At 43.7% G+C, this 14,906-nt stretch overlaps 1 pseudogene; it reads left to right on the forward strand.

Moving 5' to 3' along the window:
* Positions 1-1,479: 1,479 nt before the first annotated feature.
* Positions 1,480-14,906, forward strand: part of LOC132491707 (glycerol-3-phosphate phosphatase-like) — a 33,367-nt pseudogene continuing 19,940 nt past the window's right edge.

The raw sequence follows: 14,906 nt of genomic DNA on the forward strand, positions 1-14,906 counted from the left end.
GATTCTTGACCACTGCGCCACCAGGGAAGTCCCAGACCCTCCGATTTTTTGTTTTGTTTGTCTTGGCAAGCCGCACGATAGGAAAACATCCAAAACACCCTTCTATGTTATTGTCATGTATTTTCATGTCTCTGTCATGTATATCTCATATATCTCATACAGAGCAAGACATACTATTATTTCTATCTTATAAATAAGATGAGCAAGAGGGAAGTGATTTTCTCTGCTTGGCAGCCAGCAACGATAAAGCCTGGAAGAGACTGGGGGCCTTTTGTTTATTTCACTTGCTTCAGCTGCCCCACCTACCCTCCGGCACCGAGGTGCCTAAGAAGCCCAGGCCATATGGGTGTTTGCTGGCTGTTCTTGTAAAAGTTTAGTTGGAGGAGCCCTTAAAGTCAATAGCTACTTGGGGTTTTGAAGTCATCCAGAACCTCTCACAAATAGAAGTTGCCTCTATTTCCTTAAAACGAAGTGAATGATGAGTGTTGATTTACCCTTTGTTCTCTAATTTAATTTTTGGGGGGAGAGAGGATTGGGAGCAGGAAAGAAGTCAGAAGAAATACATCTTCAGCTAGAAATCAGGACAACATCTACATTTAGATGCCAACACTTTGAACAAGCAGCCTTCTCAACTCAGGCCCTGAAGTGCGTGCCCAGGGTCCTGCAGCTGTCCTGTAAATGTCCAAACGGATTTATTGCCTGTATTTCTCCAAGAGAGAAAACAGTTCTAGGCAAATCTCAAACAGTTTGGAGGCGTGTATCCTTTGACATTTTGCTGCCTTCCCGGTTCTTGTCCTGCCATCGCCACAAGCAAAGAGCTGTTACTGCCAGGCCAAAGCTATAACAATATTAAGATGTTTTCCTCAACCTTGTCCCCAGAAAGATACTCAGTTTCCAGAAGATTGTTCTCCCCTGGGCATTACATCATGAATTGATTCAGTTTTTGGAGGAAGAAATTGGACAAAATATAATAGATTACCTCCTGGGGAAGCATACTTAGGTTGTTAAGTATTCCCACCAGAAAACTAAGAAACTGCTTATATATGACTACTCTGTCCACATTTAACCTTTCACTTTACTGCAGCTGAGCAGGGCGCTTTTTTGCAGCAAAGGTTTTTGTTTCGGTGGGGGTCAGAGAGAACATTTCTCCTTTATTTTTTTAAGGAATACAAGTATTCTTTGTTTTTACCATTACCCAGACTTCCTCAGCTTCACGAGCTGCCCCCAGACCCTAGACCAGGTTAGGATGCAGCCACCGCTGAAGGGTGTTCCCCATTCAGTGGACAAGTGTGGCCTCCCCGTGGGCCGTGAGAATGGGGACAGGTGGGTTGGGGGAACTGTTCGATGTAGTTAATTTTCCATTAGGGTTTTTTGGCCTTTGGAGCATCGTGGCCGACAGAGCAGAAGGCCACACTTGTGGAGTATTTGGGAGACATCACCACGGTCTGTCCCGAGGATAGAGTGGCCCCTGTAAGCAACATGGGCGCTGAAGAAAAGGTTCAAGTTTCCTCTTTCCTGGGAACCTGTTGTCCGAGCAGGATTTCAGTGATCGAGGAAATAACTCCTACCCAATGGAGAGTGCAGCAAGAAACGTGGGAGCTCTTTTCTTTTCCAAGTTCGCACGTTGGAGTAGAGAAGGGGCGGGTGGAACTGGCAGTATATACGTTGCCAGTATATATGTTGCCTGGATTCAGACAGTATATACGTTGGCTGGATTCACACTTCAAACTTGGAAGGGTGAGCAGAGTGGATGGAAGGACTAATGAACCGGAAGAACTGGTAATAAAAGAGCCAGGTTTCATCACCCAATGCCTAGCTGGTTGGTATCCAGGGCCTAGTTAACAGTAGAGGACCATGGAGTGAGTTGGCAATCTCCACTGACAGGATCACTGACAACTGGATTGGCAGGGCCACTTCCCATTTCTGAGGCAGAAGTGTTCTAACCACGTCAGCGAGCCTCAATTATTGTCTCATCTCATAAGTCTCCCATCAGAGGATGAGTACAGTCTCCCCAGGGCACTGAAACCGATTCCTGTATTCCTTATCCCAAGAAAAGCCCTCCAGTGGCCCCAATCATGCCCCCGACTGTCAGCCTCAGAGGGTTCAGCTCTACTTGTGAGGCGTGCATCTCAGGAAATGGTGACAGCCTCTGTCGGACGGTCCGTCAAATGCGAGCGTGGGGGACGTTGGGCGAAAGGGACCAGGACACTTCTACTATTTTTGCAATTGCTTGTGACTCTATTATGATTTTAAAATAAAAAGTTTAAAAAACTAAAGTGCTTAGAACAATAAAAGTCTCTGATTCTCAGCTACCTTGTCTGTCAAGTAAGGATATGAGTGATACCTACTTTACGTGTCGCTGCTATGAAAAATCAGATAATACAGATGTGGTGCCTCTTGTTTTCACAGACCAGCATCCTTCTGCACTTTGTGACAGAAACCTATTTCCTTTCTCAGGTACTGTTTATCTACAGTGTAATCATGGTGGTAGGCGTTTTCCCATGTGCCCTCATTTTATGTGATCTCATTATTATGTCCATATTACAGACAAGGAAGCTGAGCCTTTAAGAGGTAATGTGACTCGTTCAAGATCAGATAGTTGGGGGACTTCCCTGGTGGTCCAGCGGTTAAGACTCCAAGATCCCAATGCAGGGGGCCTGGGTTCGATCCCTGGTCAGGGAACTAGATCCCACATGCTGCAACTAAAGACCCGGCACAGCCAAATAAATAAATAAATATTAAAAAAGAAAAAAAAAGATCAGATAGCTGGTACATGGTAGAGCTGGAATCAGGAGACTGTCCTACTCTAAGAGTCCATTTTCCTTTGATGAAAATGCTGTAACTAGAGAGGCAAAGCTTTGGGGGTTGTGGAAAGAGGAAAATAAAGTTATGCAGGGAACATGAGGATTTCTTCTGTGCGAGACTTGCCACTGTCCTCAGAAATGCCCTTGATGGAGAGCTACAGCCCTCTACCTCCTGATTCCAGACACAACGGCTCCTTTGCTCCATTTTGGGGGGCATCTCCCCACCTCTAGTCTTGCTTCAACACCCTTAGCCTGTAGCCTCGTCCTGCTTGTCTCCAGAAGGAGATCAGTCCCATCAGTATGTAAATCTCAAGCGCAGTACAACCTACTACACTCCTCCCTCCTAGTTTGGATTTCTAACAAATTACGGGGGCGTATGTGTGACCAGTGAGGTGACTGGTGGTGTCATCCTGTACTGAGCACACTCACTTTTGCCTACGTTTTATATCATCTTATTCAAAACTGTTAGTCTTGCTCTAGTGTTTTCCTATCCATGGAAATCAAATACATGGATATTTTCATCACCCCACATGTATCCACCTGTAGTTTTGCAGCGAGGGGACGGGTGTACACATTAGCCAAGGACTGGGGAAGCTTACCAGAATCTTGTCACGGGAGTCTGGCAAAAGAGCAGAGTCTCCATCAGGGCTTTTTGGTCCATCCTAAATCTAATTCTGGGGATATGTCGAGCGAGGCACCTCTCCGTCTTGACAGGCACCTCAAGCACAGGAAGAAATCCATCTGAGTTGTGGTCAGCTGTTGCCGTTTCTCTCTGGAGGTCCAGGAGGTAGAACTGGCACAGGTCTTCTGTGAGACAAAAGAAATGTTTATTAAATGGTCATTAATTACCAGAAAGCCAAGCATAACTTTAGTTGGTGTGCTAGCGTTGAGAGGCTGGGTGAAGTTAAGGGGTCCCGCCAGCTCCCGGTTCTAGCTCAGACAGTGGTACCAACAAATTTCGGGGTGAGCATGGGAGCTCCCTTCTAAAGAAGTTAGCCTCTAAATGTGGGGAATCTTTCCCCACTTTCCCCAATAGCTTCTGCAAAAAACACTGGGAATTGGTCTTTTAAAAAATATAACATTGTGGGCTTCCCTGGTGGCGCAGTGGTTGAGTGTCCGCCTGCCGATGCAGGGGACACGGGTTCGTGACCCGGTCCGGGAAGATCCTACATGCTGCGGAGCGGCTGGGCCCGTGAGCCATGGCCGCTGGGCCTGCACGTCCGGAGCCTGTGCTCCGCAATGGGAGAGGCCACAGCAGTGAGAGGGCCATGTACCGAAAAATAAATAAATAAATAAATAAAATAAAATAATAAATAAATAAATATATATAACGTTGTTGTCATTGTTTTTGGCCTTGCTGCGCGGCTTTAGGGATCTTTCTTCCCCGACCAGGGATTGAACCTGGGCCCTAAGGCAATGAAAGTGCCAAGTCCTAACCACTGGACCACCAGGGAGTACCCTAAAAGATGTATCGTATATGTCATGATGACCCCATTTTACCTGTAACATGTTTCTATGCCACAGACATGGACGCTGTAAAATGTCAATTATAAAATTTGTGGGTATGTTATTTGGCACTTGTCATTTGGAAGACTTTTGATATACAATTGTATAAAGCAATGTATCAAATCACAAAATGAGGGAGATAAAAGACAAAAAAAGTCAGGGACTATTTTTCCAAACTTCTCACTTGGCAGGTGAGGAACCTGACAGCCTGGGAGCTGGAGTAACTTGCCTGAGGTCACACAGCTTCTAAAGGCAAGGCTACGACCAGGTCTTGTGATCGCAGGGCCTCTGTCTCTCCCCTCTGCATGCTATTTGTGTGGGATATATGATATTCTACCACCTAACCAGCTGCCAACCTGGAAATGGCAGCCAGCTGGGCTTTCTATTTATTGTGTAGCAACAACACCAACCATCTCATTGCTGGACACAGAACTTATTTAATAAATGCTTGCTGAGGGGATGAGGGAGCTGTGCGATGCTGTAATATACCTGCGTTCGGTGCTGTGACCATTGTTTCTATCGGAAAAGCCCATGATCCAAATGCATTCTACACCCTTGGGATGGGCACTCAGGGGGAGGGGCTGGATAAGGAGTCTCAGGCAATCACTCCGGTATTGTTCGAAGTGTGATCCCCTTTAAACTGGTCAAGGAGCTTTCTAAAAATGCAGGTGAGTGCTTCCCTGGTGGCGCAGTGGTTGAGAGTCCGCCTGCCGATGCAGGGGACACGGGTTCGTGCCCCGGTCCTGGAGGATCCCACATGCCACGGAGCAGCTGGGCCCATGAACCATGGCCGCTGAGCCTGCGCGTCTGGAGCCTGTGCTCTGCAACGGGAGAGGCCACAGCGGTGAGAGGCCCGCGTACCAGGGAAAAAAAAAAAAAAAAAGGCAGGTGACAAGAATCTTATCCCATTTTGAGGTCAGCATTTTACCTGAAGACAGTGCCCCCTTTGACCCACTGCCACAAGCAGCCCCTAGACCTGGGTACACATGGATCCCAAGCATTTAAAACTCTCTGCTTCCTAATCCTTTTGTTAACTTTGCTTAGTTCTTTTTTTTTTTAATTTGTAACTTTTATTCGAGTATAGTTCCTATACTATACTCCAATGAAACTAACTAACGTTGCGTTCATTTCAGGTGTACAGCAAAGTGAATCAGTTATACATATACATATATCCACTCTTTTTAAGATTCTTTCCCCATATAGGCCATTACAGAGTATTGAGTAGAGTTCCCTGTGCTCTACAGTAGGTCCTTATTTGTTACCTGTTTTATGTAGAGTAGTGTGTATATGTCAGTCCCAGTCAATTGCTTAGTTCTTTTGATGCCCATAGCCAGTGGGATGACTGAGTCAAGAGCAAAGAATCTGAAGTCAGGCTTGAGTTTGAAACTTGGTGTCCCAATCCCTGCACTGTTGGCTAAATTACTTCGCCTCTCTGAACCTCTCTCAGTTGCCACATCTGTAAAATGAGAATAATAGTAGTAGTTGCCTCTTACAATTGTGTGAGGTGGCATTGAATTAGGCAGTGATAATGTGTGTAAAGTTCCTGTTGAGTGTTTGGGCTACATTTTTTTTGTTTTAATTATTTATTTTTGGGGTTGCACCGGGTCTTAGTTGTGGCTCGCTGACTCCTTAGTTGTGGCATGTGAACTCTTAGTTGCGGCACACATGTGGGATCTATTTCCCTGACCAGGGATCGAACCTGGGCCCCCTGCATTGGGAGCACGGAGACTTAACCACTGCACCACCAAAGTCCCACATGTTACTTTTGATTCTGACATAATTTCAGACTTACAGAAAACTGACAGCAGTAGTAGGAATAACTTCAGTAAGATTCCCCTAATGTTGGCATTTTATTGTACTTGCTTTCTCTCCATAGAGATAGATCGATACAGGCATATCTATGTAGAAAGTATATATATATATATATATATATATATATATATATATATATATATATATATATAAATTTTTTTCTGCAACACATAATTAAAGTTGCAGATATGATATCTCTTTACCCCTAAATTCTTCAGTGTATATTTCCTAAGAACACAAAACAACTTATCACAGTGATTACAGTTCAACAACATAGGTTTGAATTACCTGGGTACACTTATAAGCAGATTTTTTTTCCAGTAAGTATGAACTACAGCACTGGAAGATTTGTGGTTGGTTGAATTCGCAGATGCAGAATCACAGATATGGGACTTGAGTTTCTGCAGATTTTGGAACCGTGGAGGGGCCTGGAACCAAGGATTTGGAGGACGACTGTATTTATTAAGATATCGTAATGGAAGTGTTTGAAGTACTTCCACAGTGTTTCTCTGACTCAAATTCAGATCATGATCCAACCAACTTTTACGAAGCACAGATTATGTGCCAGGCATAATGCTGGATGCTTTGAAAAACATTCCAATAAATTCTCTTATCAGCATCGTGAAGTAGGTATTATTAGTTAGTAAATTGGCCAGTTAGTAACTAAGAATCAAGGTGCTTAGTAAATTGCCCAAAGGACCTTAGATAGTGGTAGAACTGGGATTTGAACCCAGATCTTACATCCTGGGTTCTTTCCAAAATAACACTCTTAACAAAAAATGGTGTTTTTGTTCTAGATGGGCTGGCCACATTCTAATTTTGTAAAAATTAGAAAACTAAACAAGAAGCAACTCTACCGGGGCCCCTGGGTCAGTGTGTGTTCCTGTCTCCACTCAGCTGTCATACGCTTCTGTGGCCTAAGCTGTAGGGGTTTTGTTTTCACAGTTCTCTCTCACTCTGATGAGCGCTCCAGAACTTGACTTCAAAATGGTCATAATCCTTTTGTACAGTTTTGCTGGGAACCAACTCTTTTATCTCCAGATACCTTTGGTTAGGTTAATTTCTGAAATGAAAATTTATTTTCCCAGGGAGTGCAGATGATATTGTGAATGTGTTTGACTGGATAGGACTTGAGAAACTGGAGATGTATCTATGGGCTTGCCTTTTGCTCTGGTCAGAGACTCTCTCTAGAAGCAATCAAAAGCTGGATTTGTTCTCTCACTCCCCAGCGACATGGAGCTTATCAGTCTGGCTCAACCCTCTTACGCCTTAACATAGAGAAAAATAATAACGACACAATCCACTGGGGTGACGTATCTGTTAGAGATGTTTAGTTCTGAGGGACTCTGACTGGACCCTTCTGGTACCAGCATTAATTCTACTTCAAATAAAATCCTGTGCTTTAATCAGCAGTCCTGGCTCTCAATTGCATTAAAAACTCAATGGGAAAAAAATCTTAATTCACAGACCATGCACCTTAATAGACAAAGAACTCCAAGTAGCTTGGGAACAACTGGTTAGCCATTGTCTGGCCAAGTTGAAAGAGAGCATCTGGAAATATTTGGGGTCTCTGCCGATAGAGCTTGGAAATGGGGGAGCAGTTCTTTCGAGAGGTTGAGAACTCATGAGTCAGATTGACCTGGATTCAGATCCCAGCTCCGCGTGACCCTGAGCAAGTTAATCTCAAATTCATTGTCTAAAATGATGGGAATATCTACCTTTCAAATGTTCTTGTGAGACAATGTAAATACAACACCTCATTTAGACCCTGGCCCTTAAAAAATTATCAAAAAATGGTGACTATAACAATAAACTTGAGCGAGGCAAAACCCAGTTTTTTTTTGGTTTTTGGTTTTTTTCTCTCCTCTGCTGTCTTCTCGCTTCCTGTTCTTTCCCTCTTTCTTCCCACACCCTCCCCATTCCTCCTCCCTCCCTCCCCCCCACCCCCAGACCTATTCTGGATGATCTGAAGGAAGATGTTAATTATGAAAGAACATCCGGTTCTTGGCATTCTGTGTAGAAGAAATCCATGATTTTGAGGACCCTAAAGAGAATCACTGATTTTGTAAAGGCTTAACAAAAAGTCAACAATCAAACACAAGTTTTTCCCCTCTGAATCATTACATTCTCTTGTTCCTGAACATCTGGGCAGAGGGGAGTTCTGTCTTCACTTGGGCCTCCTCAAAACCCTGCTTCTTGGGCTGTAGTTATGTCTATGTTTATGCCTCATTTGAAGCATAAGCCATCATTCCAGGATTCTTTTTCTGGAGCTGCCACTAACTATGTGGGTGAATTATTTTCCAACTTTGAACTTCAGTTTTTAAAATGGAACAAGTCAGGCGAGACTTGCTATAATTGATGAAAGTCGATGAACATACCACTCAGATTTAATGCTTAATTGTATAGTCTTATGTCTTTTCCTGTGTATCCATCTCATCTTGACAGCAAGCTCTTCAAGCAGGGGGACAGTGTCACACTCCATAGGAAAGGGCATAAAATTTAGAAGTAGGAGTCCTGGGTTCAAGCCCCAGCTCTGCGCCCTGCCAGCTCATGTGACCTTTGGTGAGCCACTGCATCTCTGCCCTCCCCGCTTTCCTCCACCATAAAGCTGGCTGATGTACCCAAAATACAGGGTCACTGTGAGGACTAAAGAAAATAATCATTAACACAGCACTTGGTAAATTTTAAAAGGATGTTCATTACTGTTAATTGTGTTGCCCCAGAGCCTTGCCACTGTGCAACCTTAAATAAGTTTTTGCTGCATGCCGACTGTTTTCAGAACAAAGCTAAGACTTTTGCTATTACCAATTTTAAAAGCACTGAAGAAGAGGATTATTGGTATATAATTAAAACTGATTTCATTTCCAATGCACAATTTTAAACACACCAAAAATGCTTTCAAAACCAGTAAAGGCTTTGAGTAATGTTATGTAAATAATATTGAGGTGAATACTCTCTAGGTGCCTTCAGATGTATGTGGTTAGAATAAATATAAAAATTAAACCTGAAATGAAATACTAATGCTCTCAGTGGGATTAATTCTGTTAGGCTATCTTTGCACAGTACACAATTCTTCTGAAATTTGCATAGATAAATTTTAAAAGTTATTTTCTAATTATAGAAATAATATTATAGAAGATAGCAAAAGTATAAATGCAAAACTAGTTATATTAGAGTTCTCTAGAGAAACATAACTAATAGGATATATGTGTATACATATTAAACTGATATATCATATATATGTATGTATGTGTATATATATATATATATTATATATATAAAGAGATTTATTATAAGGAACTGGCTCATGCAATTATGGAAACTGAGAAATCCCATGATCTCCAGTTAGCAAACTGGAGACCCAGGACAGCCAGTGGTGTAGTTCCAGTTTGAGTCTATGTCTGAAGACAGGAGAAAACCAATGTCCCACCTTGAAGACAGAGAGGCTCTCTCTCACCAGCCTTGTTATCCTATTCAGGCCTTCACCTGATTGGACGAGGCCCACCCACATTAAGATGGGCAATCTCCTTTACTCAGTCAACCAATTCAAATATCAATCTCATCCAGAAACACCCTCACAGACACACCCAGAATAATATTTGACCAAACAGCTGGTCAAGCTGACACATAAAATCAACCATTGCATTAGTATTATAGAATATTTGGGAAATGCAGGAAAGAAGGGAAAAAAAAAAAAACTCTCCAAATTCTGCCACCCAAAGATAACCATTATTAGAGTTTTGACACGTTTCTTTCCAATCTTTTTTATAAATGAACCAAAGATCAATTTTTTAATCGTCTGTTCTATTGGACTAGAGATTTCATGTTGTCTCTTTTCTGATTTCCTTAGGGAATTATCTAAAATATCCATTATGCCTCTGGTTTTGCACTTATATAATGGTTATTATTAGAAAAACTGCCTTGAATATATAAAAGACACTGTTACTATAAGCAAATAAAATGAGCATGGCCTACCACCCTAGGTCTCACCCCGAGGTGGGAGAAGTTGGCGGCTAAGTTAAGGGGGTGGGGCTGGGGTAGGGGGAGGTGTTAGCAATTCCTGAAGGACATCAGGGAATTCCAGCCGCCCTCTCCCAGACGATGCCCACCTCGGGAAACATCCCCAGATGTCCAGCCAATTGCTGTTTCCCCAATCCCAGCACGGAAGGTGTTAATAGCCCATCTCACCCGCCTTCGTCCCAAGGCTGAGGTGTGAGTGACTAGGGAAACCCCCAGGTGGCAGCGTCTCTTGAGGAGGGAAAGGTGACTTGTTCAGCATTTTAAGCCTTTTAGCTGGTGTCCTTGATCAGTGATTGATTTATTGGATATTTGTGCAGCGGGCAGGGGGATTTGAAATATAACATAAGCGCTTCCGGAGATGTCAGTACCCTAACGTTAGTCGTCTGAACAAGGATGTAATTCATATCTGCAGGTGCTTTACTCTAGTATCAGATACTTCAATAACATCATGCCTGTGGAATCCACTGGTCCCAAGGGCTCTATTTGTATTCTGATATGCCCACGTCTTTTCCTATGTGTGTTTTCCTTGCTTAAGGAGCTCTCATTTCCTTCAATAGGATATGTTTTATTTCATCCCTTTTCCTGCATTTACTCATATTAATGTCACCGCATTCACTGGTAATAGCTGAGCCTGGAAATAGCCCACATAGCCACGTAAATACTAGCCTGAAATGCACCGCCTGGGATGCATTATGATGAAAGAATGGAATGGAATCCATTGGGTGGAAGTAACAATTTCTTTGGAGTTCTAACGAAATGTTACCCAGTGAGAGGACACTGGAGGGAACACGTCCAGGGAACATGGTGGCCTCTCCGTAGAGCTGGCAGGGTGGGGAGGCAGGAAGGAAAATTTAGGGTTTGGGATACTGTGTTTCCAGCTAGCAAGTTCTTGGTTGATGGATAGGAGCAAAGCACAGTCAAAACATCCCTTTGGGCTTTGCGTTTGTTTTATTCCTCTGCCGTAATATAATAACTGAGTTTTCCAATTGGCCAAAACAGAAGATTTCAAAAAGTTTAGATGCCTAGGCCTGCAGGGCTCAACTCCGGTGTCAAAATGCTGTCTTTTGGGCAAGGTTCCCTCTTCCTCTCCTCTTTCTGTCTTTTCCAGTTCTTCACTTATGTATCTGGGTGATCGATTTGTGGTGGCAAAGCAATCTTGCTTAGTAGAAGGGAAATATGCTCTGGACCTCAGGCAGATTTGTTGTGTTTTATCAGCTCTCTAGCCTCTGAACTTTCCTTCTGTAAAATGGAGCTAGCAAGTTGCCTGCTAGTTATTAATATTTATTTCATAGGAAAGTATAGAGAGAAAACATATTTTTTGGAACGTTATAGGATGTAGTATATTATAAGCATGTGAAAAGGAACAGAATTGTGTTCAAAGTTACTTGTTTAGAACGCAAAATGAATTTTCCTGCAGAAAATCTTTTGCAATGTGGGATGCAGGTAATGACTTATTCTTCAGTGTTACAATGCTGATAGATGTACAGATGCTTTTAATTCAGATGGTGTAGGTTCACTCTTCCCTCTATCTGTTTAAATCCTATTTTATCTGCTAATATGAATGTAGGGGAGAGGGGCCCTTGTTTCACTGTTAGGAGCGGAGTCTCTGGAGGGAAATCTTGAGTGTACAGAGAACAGGCAAGGGCAGCCATTCATAGGCATAGGCTGCTGTAGGTCAACAAACATAATACATAGGTGTTACATCCTATATTATCTGTAATATAGGTATATTTGCTATTGTGTGTGTGTGTGTGTGTGTGTGTGTGTGTGTGTGTGTGTGTGTGTGTCCTATAAGAAGATACAGGCTGAGATCCCTGGGGTTTGCTGTCGGTGGCCAGCTTCCCATCTTAGGCTGCTGTTTTAGAAGTATTTCCTTCTTGCATGAGCTGCTGGGGTGTCAGCTGGGAAAGGACAAGTACAGATACTATGAACTTGAGCCCTGCCAGAATTAGTCCTGGGATTTTGGAAACTTTGGGGAAAAATATATTTAAAAGATTGGGTCCTGAAGAACTTTAGGACAAATATTTCTTGGTTGCAGGAAGACCGGCTCAGTGGAACCTTGCTTTTGCAAACATAAAAGATCCTTTCCTTCTTGGAAAGGAGCGTTTACAAATAAATTAGAGTCTCTAAAGGGAACAAACTGTTCTGCAGAGTAATGTGAAAGGATGTCTTTGTGGGCAAAGTTGTTGTACCTCCTCAGATTATTTTCTTTTTTAGGAAACATTTGCCCCACTATATGGATTTTGATAGTCCTCAGCTAAAAAGGATTGTTAGTTCTTGATAAAGCCATTCCTCACACAGGAGATCAGGGACAAGCTCCAGGTGAGCTGATAGAGGGACCCTGAAATGAGACCAGACCAGGTGCTTAAAACTCAACATGTGAAGGCCCACAGGAATGTCATTCCAAGCTAAGTAATCCAGCCCCGCACACGGTGATGACAGTGGATCACTGGGCTCTGACGGATGGGAGAGATTTAGGGTAAGCTACCTTGAGACCAGGGGACTGAGTTTCCCCCGAAAGTGAAAATTCCTATCTTCAATCACGCAGCAAGTAGACAGATCTTGGGGTGGAAAAAGAAGACGGGGGTGGCATTGGGGTGTAAAGGAGATGGGGTTTTGAAGACATGAGTTTTCAGGGAGAGAGAGATGCTGGAGGCCCCTCTAGCTCCAGTGGTGGGAGAGGACTCAAAAGGAGGTGGGACCTTGAGGCTTCAGGCTGGGAGACAAGAGATGGGGGCTGCGGGAGAGCAAAGACCCAGTGAGATCAGGGAGTAGTGGGGGAATTGAAAGAGAGAGACTGTCCAGGGGAGATGTTTCTGCTGACTGAGTTGGTCATTGGGTATTTGTTTTTTTAGCTTGTGGGATCTTAGTTCCCTGACTAGGGATCAAACCCATGCCCCCTGTAATGGAAGCATGGAGTCCTAACCACTGGACCGCCTGGGAATTCCCAATGGGTATGTTCTGAGAGTTCTTTTCATTGTACAAGTCTTGCATATATTTTGTTAGATTTATCCCTAAGTATTGCGTATCTTTTGTTGCTATTATAAATGGTATTGTTTTTAATTTCAATTTTTGATTGTTCCCATGCTACTGTATAGATACACAATTGATTTTTTTTTTTTTTTTTTTTTTTTTGCGGTACGTGGGCCTCTCACTGCTGTGGCCTCTCCCGCTGCGGAGCACAGGCTCCGGAACCGCAGGCTCAGCGGCCATGGCTCACGGGCCCAGCCGCTCCGCGGCATGTGGGATCTTCCCGGACCGGGGCACGAACCCGCGTCCCCTGCATCGGCAGGCGGACTCTCAACCACTGCGCCACCAAGGAAGCCCCACAATTGATTTTTGTATATTAATTTTTCATCCTGAAGCCTTGCCCAAATCACTTATCAGTTCTAGTAGTTTTCTTGCATTTGTTCTAATAACTGTCTCACTTTGGTTCTTTTAAAATATCTCCCATGTCTCTGTTTAGCTTGTTCTGTTTTTCCTCTAGCATCTTGAATGTGTGGAATACAGTTATAGAAACTTTCAATGTCCTTTTCTACTGATGCTATGATCTGTGTCACTTCTGGGTCAGTTTCTATGGATTTTTTCTTCTCATTATGGGCTGTATATTTCTCCTTCTTTGTATGCCTGGCAATTTTTGTTGGATGCCAGACATTGTGAGTTTTACATGTTCTGGTGGTCAGCTGGATATTTTTGTATGCTCACAGATAGCCTTGAGCTTTGTTCTGGGATGCGGTTAAATTGCTTAAAAACGGTTCAATCCTTTTGGATCTTGCTTTCAAGCCTTTTTAGGTGAGACCAGAGCAGTGTTTATTCTAAGATTAAACGGTCTCCAGTAGTGAGGTACTCTGGTGCCTCATGTACTGTGAGAGGCTCCGCTCTGGCTGAACAGGCACTATTCCAGCCCTGTGTGTGCTCTGGGCCTTGTTCCCTCTGATCCTTTCTGACTGGTTCTTTTCCTGGCCTCAGGTAGTTTACTCACACAGGTACGGAGTAATATTGAACTGAGTCATCAATGGAGACCCTCTGCAGAGCTCCAGGGTTCTCTCGCTGTGCAGTCCCCTCTCTCTGTTTCCCCTACTCTGGCCTGTGAACTCTAGCTAGCTCGGCTTCCCCGGACACCCAGCAACATAGCCTCAGTTCTGGGAGACTGCAGCACTCTGCCTGGATTCCCCCTCTCCGTCCTGCAGACAGGAAGCTCTCTCCAGGCAATAAGTGTGGGCTCACCTCATTTGTTCCTCACCACTCAGGGTTCTCTGCCCTTTATTTTCTGATGTCTTACGTCTTGAGAATCATTGCTTCATATAGATTGTTTCAGGCATGTTGCCAAAATCTTGTCCTCTATACACCAGTGCCGAATAGAATTACGGAGACAGAGTTTTGGAGGAAAGAGAAAGATTAGATTGATTTCTTTGCCAGGCAAAGAGGGAACACAGCAGGCTAGCGCCTCAAAAACGGTGCCCCACCCCCCACCTGGAGGGGGTTAGTGAGGAGTTTTATAGTGTTCAAGGAGCAGGGCGTGATCAGCTCGTGGACCATTCTCGGATTGGTTGGCATCAAGGTGAAATTTCAAGCATCATCAACCTTCTGGTTTCAACCAGTCTAGGGGTCCATGCTCCTGTGGTCAGCAGTCTTCATCTGGTGGGTCGGCTTCCTGTACAAACAACTGAGGAATGTGAGTCAGGCCTTTTTCTGTATTTTCAGGGAACTGGGAGTTCGGTGATTCTGCGATGTGGCAGAATTACAGTCTAAATCGTTACCGGT

Source organism: Mesoplodon densirostris, chromosome 6 (assembly GCF_025265405.1).
Source record: "Mesoplodon densirostris isolate mMesDen1 chromosome 6, mMesDen1 primary haplotype, whole genome shotgun sequence".
Lineage (NCBI taxonomy): Eukaryota > Metazoa > Chordata > Mammalia > Artiodactyla > Ziphiidae > Mesoplodon > Mesoplodon densirostris.